We start from the raw sequence: 9,869 nt of genomic DNA on the forward strand, positions 1-9,869 counted from the left end.
ATTCCTGTCTGCGCGGTGAGCACCCGCCTGCCTGCTCAGGCTTTTCTTGCAACATATTTGACGTGTCTGTCTCACTTCCAAGTCTTTAGATGGGCAAAGCTAAACATGTTGCAGGAAGGGGAGACAGGATGTCTTTGTGCATGCACCCTGGTTCTGCTCTTTCACTCCTTGCCCAGGTTATCACAGAGGTGGCTTAGCCTCTGTCTCCTAACTCGGAACTAGCCTGGTGCTGACCAGAGTGATCTGCATGTTGCACAGAACTATAGCCAGGCTACAGATTTTTATCTTAGGTGCAAAAATGCCTTTTAGTTCTAGAAATTCAGGTGTGGTGTGTCCTCTTCCCCCCAGTATGAATAGATAATGAGTGAAACATCTGCAACATTCATTACCTGAGTAACCCCTGGCTACCTTGGTTTTGCTTCCTTGTTTTTAATGCAGTAAATAATCTGTCCTATAGTGCGTGGAGTGAGCAGCTGTCTTTACAATAGCATTGGTGACTTGGGTTTCCTTTCAAAGAGCCTGGCTGATGGACAGCTTTGTGTGCTCCAAAGTTTAGACTTCTTACCCATTTGGTTTTTTTAATATGGGTGTGAAAAAGTTTAGTGTGATGTTTTCATGACGTAATGTGTTAAATCTGTAAAATTTATGACTTCATAGGCATACAAGCACCAACTGTGCCCTTTCAGTTTTGAGTGCACTTTAACTTTCTGCCCAGCTTTTCCTTGTTTGGTGTAATTAATCTTGACCAGTACATGGAGGTGGGCCTAGTAACACCAAATTACATAGTGCTCATGTCTGACTTCCTTTTTGCCTTTTTTATTTCTAAGTGTGTATTAGGAGATGCAGTGACTGTGCCTCTCAACTGGCCAATGTCAAGATCAGTTCTCCATCTAGGTGACAGAATTTGTGGCTGTCAGACTTTCTGCAGTATAGGATTTGTGTGTTGGTTTGTATGTTATCTTCAAATAGCACGGTGGACAGGGGGCATACAACATCCTTTGCAAGTAAGCTATCATTTCTCATGACACAACCACAACTGAGTAGATTTTCTCCTGTGCTGCTTCCTTGGGATTGGTTAGAGTGGCTCTGGCCTCAACCACCCTGACTAATTCTAAACTGAACAGGTGGGCTTAGATCCTCATTTAATCCCAGGTGAATTTAAACAAAATGGGAAGTATAAGATTAGCTGGAACTACTTGTTTTCAAATACCAACTTGTACCTTTAAACATGGTGGAACATGAATGTGTGATTCTAAACATCCTGTGGATGTCCAGGTCTACTTGGCATTGTTAGAGTGCTGTGGGTGGATGCTAAATGTAGTAATAGCTTTGATTATTAATAAGTTCATCTGCTGCATGAAGGTAGTTGTGTATATTTTATTCAAGAGCCCTAATTGAAATGTCCCTACCACAGAAGGAAAGCAAGCAAATCACCTTGATCTGACCTCAAAGTTTTCCAGCTGCAAAGAAGCCAGCAGGATATGAATCAAAACAATCCTGACTGTAAACACATCCCAGAGCAGTGAGCTACTTTCTACTCTTTTGGCTGTGTGATGGAAGTAGTTTAACTTTCCTTATTCTAGACATGATTTTATTTGTATACCAATGTGTCCTTTTGCCATAAGAAAAAAACAAATTTGGTTTACCAATATGCTAGGAATTCACTCTAAGGACTCTTAACTGCAGTTACAACAGTGAAGGAAATAGCCACCAATAAATCAATTCTCAAGAAATGTATTCAGGATGGGTTTTTTTCACTTTTCTAAGATGTTCCTTACAATGAGATATTTCCTAATTTATATTTATAGAGATAAATTTCTCTACTGTTATTTGAGACCTATTCAATCTTCTCTCAAATGTCTACTTATCCTCATTTTACCCCCAAGTATTCACTGAAAACAGTATCTCCTTAGTCACTGTTTCATAAGGTTCCTGCCTGTCAAGAAGGAGAGTTTGGTGCCTTCATCATCATGACAGCCTTTGAATTCAGTCAGACCAGCACAGCCAGCTGAAAATGTGAGAAACAAGGCCTGTGCCAGGCACTAGGCTAACTTTTATTTCATAATAATGCAGCAACACTTCAGTATCTCTGCTGGAAGTATATTTTTTATGTATTCTACAGTGGCATGTACTATTACTGTGGCCATTTCAGAGGAACCACTAGTGAGTCCTTATTCTTCTTACCAGCCACTTCTTTGTGGTGACCTTATTGTCTGCTACAGAAACTTTCAGAGCAGCAAGTTTTAATTCCTTAAAGTCTTCCATAGTAGCATACCTGCTTGATGCCCCAAGCCCTTCTTGCCTGCCAAAGCCCCCTCAATTTTGGAAGGCATATGAATGCCAGTTGCTATATATGGTCAGAAGGGAATTCCTAATGGAAAAACTTCTTTCCAGATGGAGTTTCTCATTGATGCTACTTCTTTGTCTTCCTTCCCATAAACAGGCTGAATATATAATCATGATCTTTTGAAAATAGAGACTGTGTATTCTATATCTTAGGTACCTGGTGAGGTATCACCCGAGTGTGTTTTCTCTACAGGCAACTGTTTTTGTTACTCTTGGCATTTCTTTGCTGCTTTAGCAAGTCTTGTTTGGCTTGGTTGTCTCTGCAACTTTCATAATAATTCCTTTATTATTTGACTTGGAAAGCAGTAGTTCTCCAAATTAATGGATGTGTAGATTTCTCCTCGCACCTTAGGGTGCTCTGCTTTTCCACTTGTATATCTTTTCAAGTAGATATGCTTCCCAGGTAAATAATGCTTTGTTGGCTTGAGTGTACAATGTATGCTTCCATGTGTCATCCCTTCCACTGTTTTGGAAAAGTCCAGGTTTGTTTGGTAGCACCAGCATGGGGCAGCTCCACTGAATTCAGCTGGTTGCTTTCACCTTGTTGTTTTCTGTTTTGTAAGATTTGTTCTTTTCAAACAGATGACTTCAGTTACAGGTCAGGCTCCTTAAATTATCCTTCCATTTAAAATTTAAATTAGTACGTAACAATGTGGTCCACAGCTATTCTGACAACAGATTTTTTTCCTGTTCTTTTAGGCTTGAGTTTGAGTTAGTGATCTTTATTGCTGGTTTAATTCATCTTTCTTCAATGTATCCATTAAATTAAGACCTGTGCCAAATCATTGTGATGATTATTCATGCATCAGTCAATGGCTGGAAAAGTTAGGTCTTATAGGACCAGTTTTCCAGTGGTGTTTCTAACAGCTTCCACTCCAAATAGCTGCACTACTGGCAGCTATGTCTTCTCTGCTGTTGGAGAGTCACTAAAAGGCATGAGTGATCATGCTATAAGCTGTCTCCATTTTCACATGAAGGAATGCCAGTTACAGAAATGTGTCCAGAGAGATGACTTCTCCCTGAAACTGAAAGCTGGTAACATGACTGTTTCTATCTTTTGAATCTTACTTTGGTTAGTGGATCTTACCATCACTGATGAATTAAATTTATAACTATAATCAATTGAAAGCATCGCAAAAGTCAGTGAAGACACTGAATCAATAGTTTATTGAGAAAGAAATGGTTTCTTTGGCTGAAAGTTTGTAGCTTTGAGCATGCTGTACTTGGCGTGGTGCCAAGCCTTGTCATCTTTGCAAATAGGTCATCAGTGAGGTTAAATCATCAGTTCTTTGGAACTCGGTGTGGAACCTGATATTCATATTGCCATTCCAGTAAGTAAAGAGTTCTACTTTCATGAAGACTTCTTTGGGGATGAGAAGGTCTGAAGCCTCGGGCCACCCCTGTCAGGTGTCAGTTGGTGAGAAGTGTGGAACAAGTAGCCAACCTAGTGTCAGAGCTCTGTCCTGTGCCAGGTGTAGTACGTTTCCCTTCCTTTATATGCTTTCTGTTTCTAATTCCTGTTGAGGATAGGAGTGGTGGTGGCCTTGGTTTTTGAACTTGGAAGTTCAAGCTGTCCCCTTAGGGATGAGGGCTGCTCCCTGGCCTGAGTCCCAGCCTGGGAGATGGGCCCTTCCTGGGCCCTTCCCGGGGCTGCGGGAGCCGTGCCCGGTGGGCAGGACAGTGCTCTGGGAGCAGCCCAGGGCTGTCACCCTCCTGTCACCCTGTGTCCCCATGGCAGGCTGGCCTGGGGACGCCCCTGCTCCAGGGCAGCACCCAGGGCATCCATTCACCCCGCTTCAGCTGCAGGTACGTGCTGCCTGCAAGGGGACCGACAATGACAGGTTAAGGCTTGTTCCATCTCGCTGACAGTGTTGCTGGGCACATCCTTCCTGTGGCTCAGCGAGAGGATGCTGGCAAGCAGCAACAGCTCCTGTGTTAAAACCAGGTAAAAATGGGACCAGGCAGTGAGTGTTTACCTTGCTGTACTTGGGCATGTTGATCCAAAGCCTGTGTTAATAGCCTTGCTGACGTCTACTTTTAAAACATAAAAACAGATTTTAAGTGTTCATCAGAAGGTGTGTTGAGAGTTGTTTGGAGTTAACCAGCAGCATCACTGTGGAGAAGCAAATTGCAAACTGTATTTGCCATTGTAAGGAAGAAACGTCCTTAAAAATGTTATTTGAAGAAATCATTAGATGCAGACATTTTTAATTAAGTTTTTATTGTGCTTTTTTTGACAAAAGGAGTTGAGTGTTACAGACTGAGAAGTGTAAGGTACTTTTTAAGCATATTTTTGCCCCTTGTTTGCCGGGCATAATAACATGGGCTCTGGCATCTGCAGCTTTACCTGCCTCTGTGCTCAAAGCTAGAATTGAACTCATAGAGAAAGAGCCAGACAAGCTTTAAAAGAAAATGAAAAAAGCAGTTAAACTCTTTGTCAAACCTCCTTTGTGCCCTTGTGGAAAAACTCCATTTGAAAGTTTTCAGATTTGAAGTGGTGTCTCTCAAATACAATGGCAAAAAATGCAATTAGGTATCGAGTTAATGTTGGTAATTTATCCTGCTGTCTGTGATACTGAAAACTAGCACATTACTTAAAGCACCTTGCTGAAATGTTTAATTTGTAGATAGCATAAATAATATGTGTAACAAATATTTTCAATTCCTGGGGTATATTAATAGTTATTTGTTACTTGTTACTTGTCGATTCATCTCTTTCGAATGGGGCTGGTTATGGTACTTTATTCTACTGAAGGGCTTGGGAGCTTTCTTTGCTTGGGGTGCTTTGTGCCTGGTGCTCAGCTGCTTCTTCTCACTTTACAGTGCTCAGGAAGTTAAGTTCAATATCAGCTATCTGAAATTGTATGTATTTTTATGAATCTGAAGTAAGACATTCTAAAAAAGGAAAGATGTGTCTCTAACTACAATTACTATTTAAGCAATACACAAAGTAGCAATCCTGCAAGTTCTGGAAGTGCATTCTTTTCTGCTGTTGTCATCCATGAGTATATTTCCTGAGTTGTTATATTGACATTTTCCTGGATTTGCACAGTGCAAGCAACAGCAGGCTTTCTCTTTTGAAAGTGGAAATCCCCTAAAACAGTAATTAATTGTTGACGGTTTTTAAGACTTAAGTTTGCACAATTTTTCAACTACTTATTGTTATTGAGAGGATTTGCTTTTGATAGCTGTGTTTTAAACCCCTCATCTTGAGCTTTATGATGAAACACAGTGAACATAACTGATTTAGTCCATAACTTTTCTGGTGGCAGAGTTGCTTATTTAAATGTATCAGTATTAATTTTCAGGTATATCTAAGTCATCATAACTGTGAGCCTTTAATTCTTTCTGTTATTGGTAGTTAGGAAAAGGCCTAAAAAATAAAGTTTGTGTGAATCTGTAAGAGAGGTGGAGAAGCCCAGTATCCCATTTAGAACAGACAGAAACACTTAAATAATTAATGTCATTGATATTGTCTGATACCTAGCAAAAAGATAGCAGCAGCTTTTAAATATTATTCTTGATTATTGCTTTGTCTTTCCTGTAGTCACTTCAGTATTTCAGCTGTTTCCACTTTTCCCCATAGTCTCAGTTTTGTATCCAAACACAGGCAACCCAAAATTTGTATAGCTTTGGGTGTGCTCTTGGGACTCTTCAACTGACCTGACTTGACCCTGGCTGCACAAACCTGGGTGTACCTCTGGAGCTGAGGACTGGGAAGGCTGTGCATTTCACTGCACTGGAAAGTGGAAAATAACCAGGAGTGATAAATGAGGGATCTTCCCCTCTTTCTTTGTCACAGGAAAGTGATTTGATTACAGGCATCCCAGCTTCATGTTGTTTTCCACAGAGCTGTTATCTTCTGTACTTCTTTTGCTCCTGCTTCAGTGCTGGACTTGTGTGGTCATTGTAGGCTGGGGGAATGTGAGGGCAGGCAAGGCAAGGAAATCGGTGAGTATTGCTGGGGTGGATAGACAGGCTTCAAAGGTGAATCTGAGTTGGGATCAGCTGCTTTTAGTGTTTGTGATCCCAGGGGTGGGCAGTGCCTGGGCAGAACCCCACATCAAGCCTTCTTTCCATGCAAGCTAACTACTACTTTGATTGCAACTTTCCAACAAGTTACAGTGGTTACCTCTTTTCCCCCACGGTGTTTTCACCTGTGCTATCTAGGCTACTTGTCAAAAGGCCACGTGGCAGTGTCAAAAGCTTTACATTCAAGATGTATTTCTTCTAGTGCTCTCATCATGGAACAAAAATAGGTAGATTTTATATGATCTGCTCTTGACAAATCTGCACTTTTTCTCAACACTTGAAGTTCTAATGCCTACATGACAGCCCGTGTCTGGTTTTGGCGTGTTTAATTTTCCCTGCTCAGAAATTACAATTATAATAGAGTATGGGGCAGACAATTAAAAGGTAGCAATAAGAGTGATGTTGTGACAGATATTTGAGATTCCTTTCAGACTTTGAGCTTTTAAAATACATTTGAGTAATGTTTTCAGTTTCTCAGGAGCTGAGGAAGGAAAGCTATCTAAATTGTGTCTCCAACTGCTCAACTTTGATGCAAAATATTGCCATCTCATGACAAAATTGTATGACAATGGAAGGTTTTACTGGGAGAAATTTGTTTTGCTGAGAGAAGAAAATCACATCTTAGCATCATTGCAGAGCACATGAAGCTGCAGTGCTTCCACACAACAGGAGGCCTGTGAACGCTGGTCAGAGTTGCTGCTTAAGTGAGCATCAGGAGAAAACCTGAAATGTTTGCCTTCAGTCAGTATTTCTTTCTTGACCATTTCCACGCTTTATCTTATTCTTTCCGTGTACAGTTTTCTATCCCTCTGAATTTCCTTGTTCCTATATACTGAATTGCCTACATTTTGTACCATGGGCATCTATTTCAGAGTTTGATTAAAAATATTGACTTTAATGTACCATGAACCTGGCTTTTTTACCTTAGAAAAGACTTCTGCAAAAAGTCCTCATGCCTGCCTAGCCAAACATTTTAACCTAAATGTGTCCTAGTGTTAGAGTTGTGCTTCTGTCATCCCTGCTGAGGGAAGGCTGGTGGTTCCCTTTCACAGGAACAGTTCACATAATTTTGTATTTATCAACAGCAGCTCATTCACACTGCTTTATGGTTTTCCTCAAGTTACTCTGTCTTTGATCTCTAAATGTCACTTGTATATGTTGGTGTTTCACAGCTCTTCATCTCTTTATGGAGCTTTCATGAAATACTGAATTATCTCTAGAGTTATAAGTACTTAAAGTGTTTAAGGGGTAACAAAGTCAAATATACCTCTGAAAAATAATACCAGTGATACCTTTTTTTTTGTTTTTTGAGAGAAGAGAGAACTGATTAAGTATTAGTAATTTTGTCCTTAAAAGCCAGATGCATGTTGCATAATTCACATGGAGTTTGCTACTACATGCAATGTTTTTTAGCTTCTTGCTTGGAGAACAGAGGAAGAGGGAGCTCCATTTTCTTCAATATACAAGTTTGCATGTAGTCAGTTCATAGCTGCAAGTTTCTGCTGTGCAATTCTGTTTCAGAGCAAAATGAAAAGTAAACTACAGTTTAGCAATTGATAAAAGTGAATTTTAGTAAAACCTTTTGCTAATCCATAGCCATGTTTATTAGAGAACAGTGGTATTCTCCAGTCTGTCTTCATGGTATGCAAGAATTTGGCATTTCTGTAGTAGTCATTTGAGCAGGAACAACTATGGGATGCATTAAATAACTTATAAATGTATCCTGAATAAAAGCAGAAGTTACAGCATGATCAGTTTCTAAATTTTGCAAGGGCATGGTTGGATTTTTCTCCCTGCTAAACCAAATTTAAGCTGCTGCCCATTGGTGACTCATTGGTGAACCACAGTTCTCAGAGCAGAGATGGAGACTGCAGTGTCAGTACAAACATGCAAGTCTGTGCTCTAAGTGTAATCACAACCCTGACCCAGTCTGGTTGTTTTATTTGAAGGCAGGATGCAACAAGGGGTTGGTAGTGTCTAGCTCCAGACCATTTCAGTGACACACCTTGTACCACATCCCTCAGAAACTTGTACTGGCAAAACAGGGGGAGCTGTGGAAGTCTAACTCTTCAGCTGTCTTTCAAATTTGTTGTTGTAGCTGTTCATTTTCATAATTGGGAAAATAGTTTATGTAATAACTTTTTTCCCCAGTATACTATATGACAGAATTGAGAAGCATAACTCTATAAATGCATATAAATTAAATTTGGTTTTGTAATGCTTCCAGTTAGATATATCTGCCTACAGTTATTGTTAGACATAAGGCACACTAATGTATAGAGTAGTACTTCAGTAATCGCTTTGCAAGACTAGGAGAAAATGTAAGTGGAAACTGAATAATACCTGTAGCTATTGTTTTGATTGGTAGTGTTTATATCTTAAAATTATTCTCAGTTTAACTCCCATTTGCTTATTTAAGGAGTTTTCAAGTGGGAGGTTGAAAAGGGTCAGTTGGGAGCTCCTGCACTTTGCAGGCACTTGGTAGCAGTACTGCACAGTGTGCCTGCACTGCAGCTGCATGGCTGTCACAGTTTTTAAGTTATGTTGTTCTGTGACATTCATTCTGAATTACTTCATACCCTAAATTAGTTGAGAATATTCCAACACCAAGCTAAGAATTTATCCTTCTATGAATGGTTGCATGAATAATTGGTGAATGTCTTTGTCACCTGACAGTCTGTGTGGAAAATCTAAAAGCCTTCTGTGATGCTGCCATGCCTCCTCCCTCCCAGTCTGCACTGGAATAAGGCTGAACTTATCCCTGGAGAAAAATCTGTTTGCTTGCTAGTCTGCAGAGCTGGTTTTGAGCACCGTGCCCTGTCGTAAATGGCAGTGTATTCAGGCACCTTGGCAGAATAGAGTGATACAGGCTTGGGATGGTTCAAAGGGAAGTTTTGGGGTCTGTTGTTTGTCTTTTCTTTAGGGCATGGAAGCTTGCTGACTTACACTACTGAAAACTGTTATTTCTTGCAAATTAGCTGGTGGTACTTCATGTGTTTGTGAAGCGTGAACCTCTCCAGACATCTCCAGATGAGAAAGATTCTTCGTTTTTTCAAGGTGAGCTACCAATGGTGCCTCAGGCCTTGAAGGAGATGATTGTAAATATGCCTGTATTCAAAATGGTTGTCCTCTGTACCTGCCTGATCTCTTCTGGTGAATGGTTATTTTGAAAGCTATTAAAATATTAATCTTTTGAGCATGTTATGACTGGATGTTTGCAGATGTAGGATCTTGCCTGCTCACTAGAGTGGAGTTAAAGTATGTAGCCATGGGCCAGAAAAGCCCAGACAAAACCTCTGCCTTGTATTGGGGGTTGTAACAAATACATGCTTATCCAAAAGCTTGGGTAAAAACGTTCACATTTTAAAAAGGACATAGCACTAGATAGCTTGTGAACCTGCATGTATTAAAAAAAAAAAAAAAAAAAAAAAAAAAAAAAGGAAAAAAATGGTCCTAAAAAAAAAAAAAAGGGGGGGGGAGAGGGGGGAAGG

Source organism: Chaetura pelagica, unplaced genomic scaffold, assembly GCF_000747805.2.
Source record: "Chaetura pelagica isolate M959 unplaced genomic scaffold, ChaPel_1.0 scaffold26, whole genome shotgun sequence".
Classification (NCBI taxonomy): domain Eukaryota; kingdom Metazoa; phylum Chordata; class Aves; order Apodiformes; family Apodidae; genus Chaetura; species Chaetura pelagica.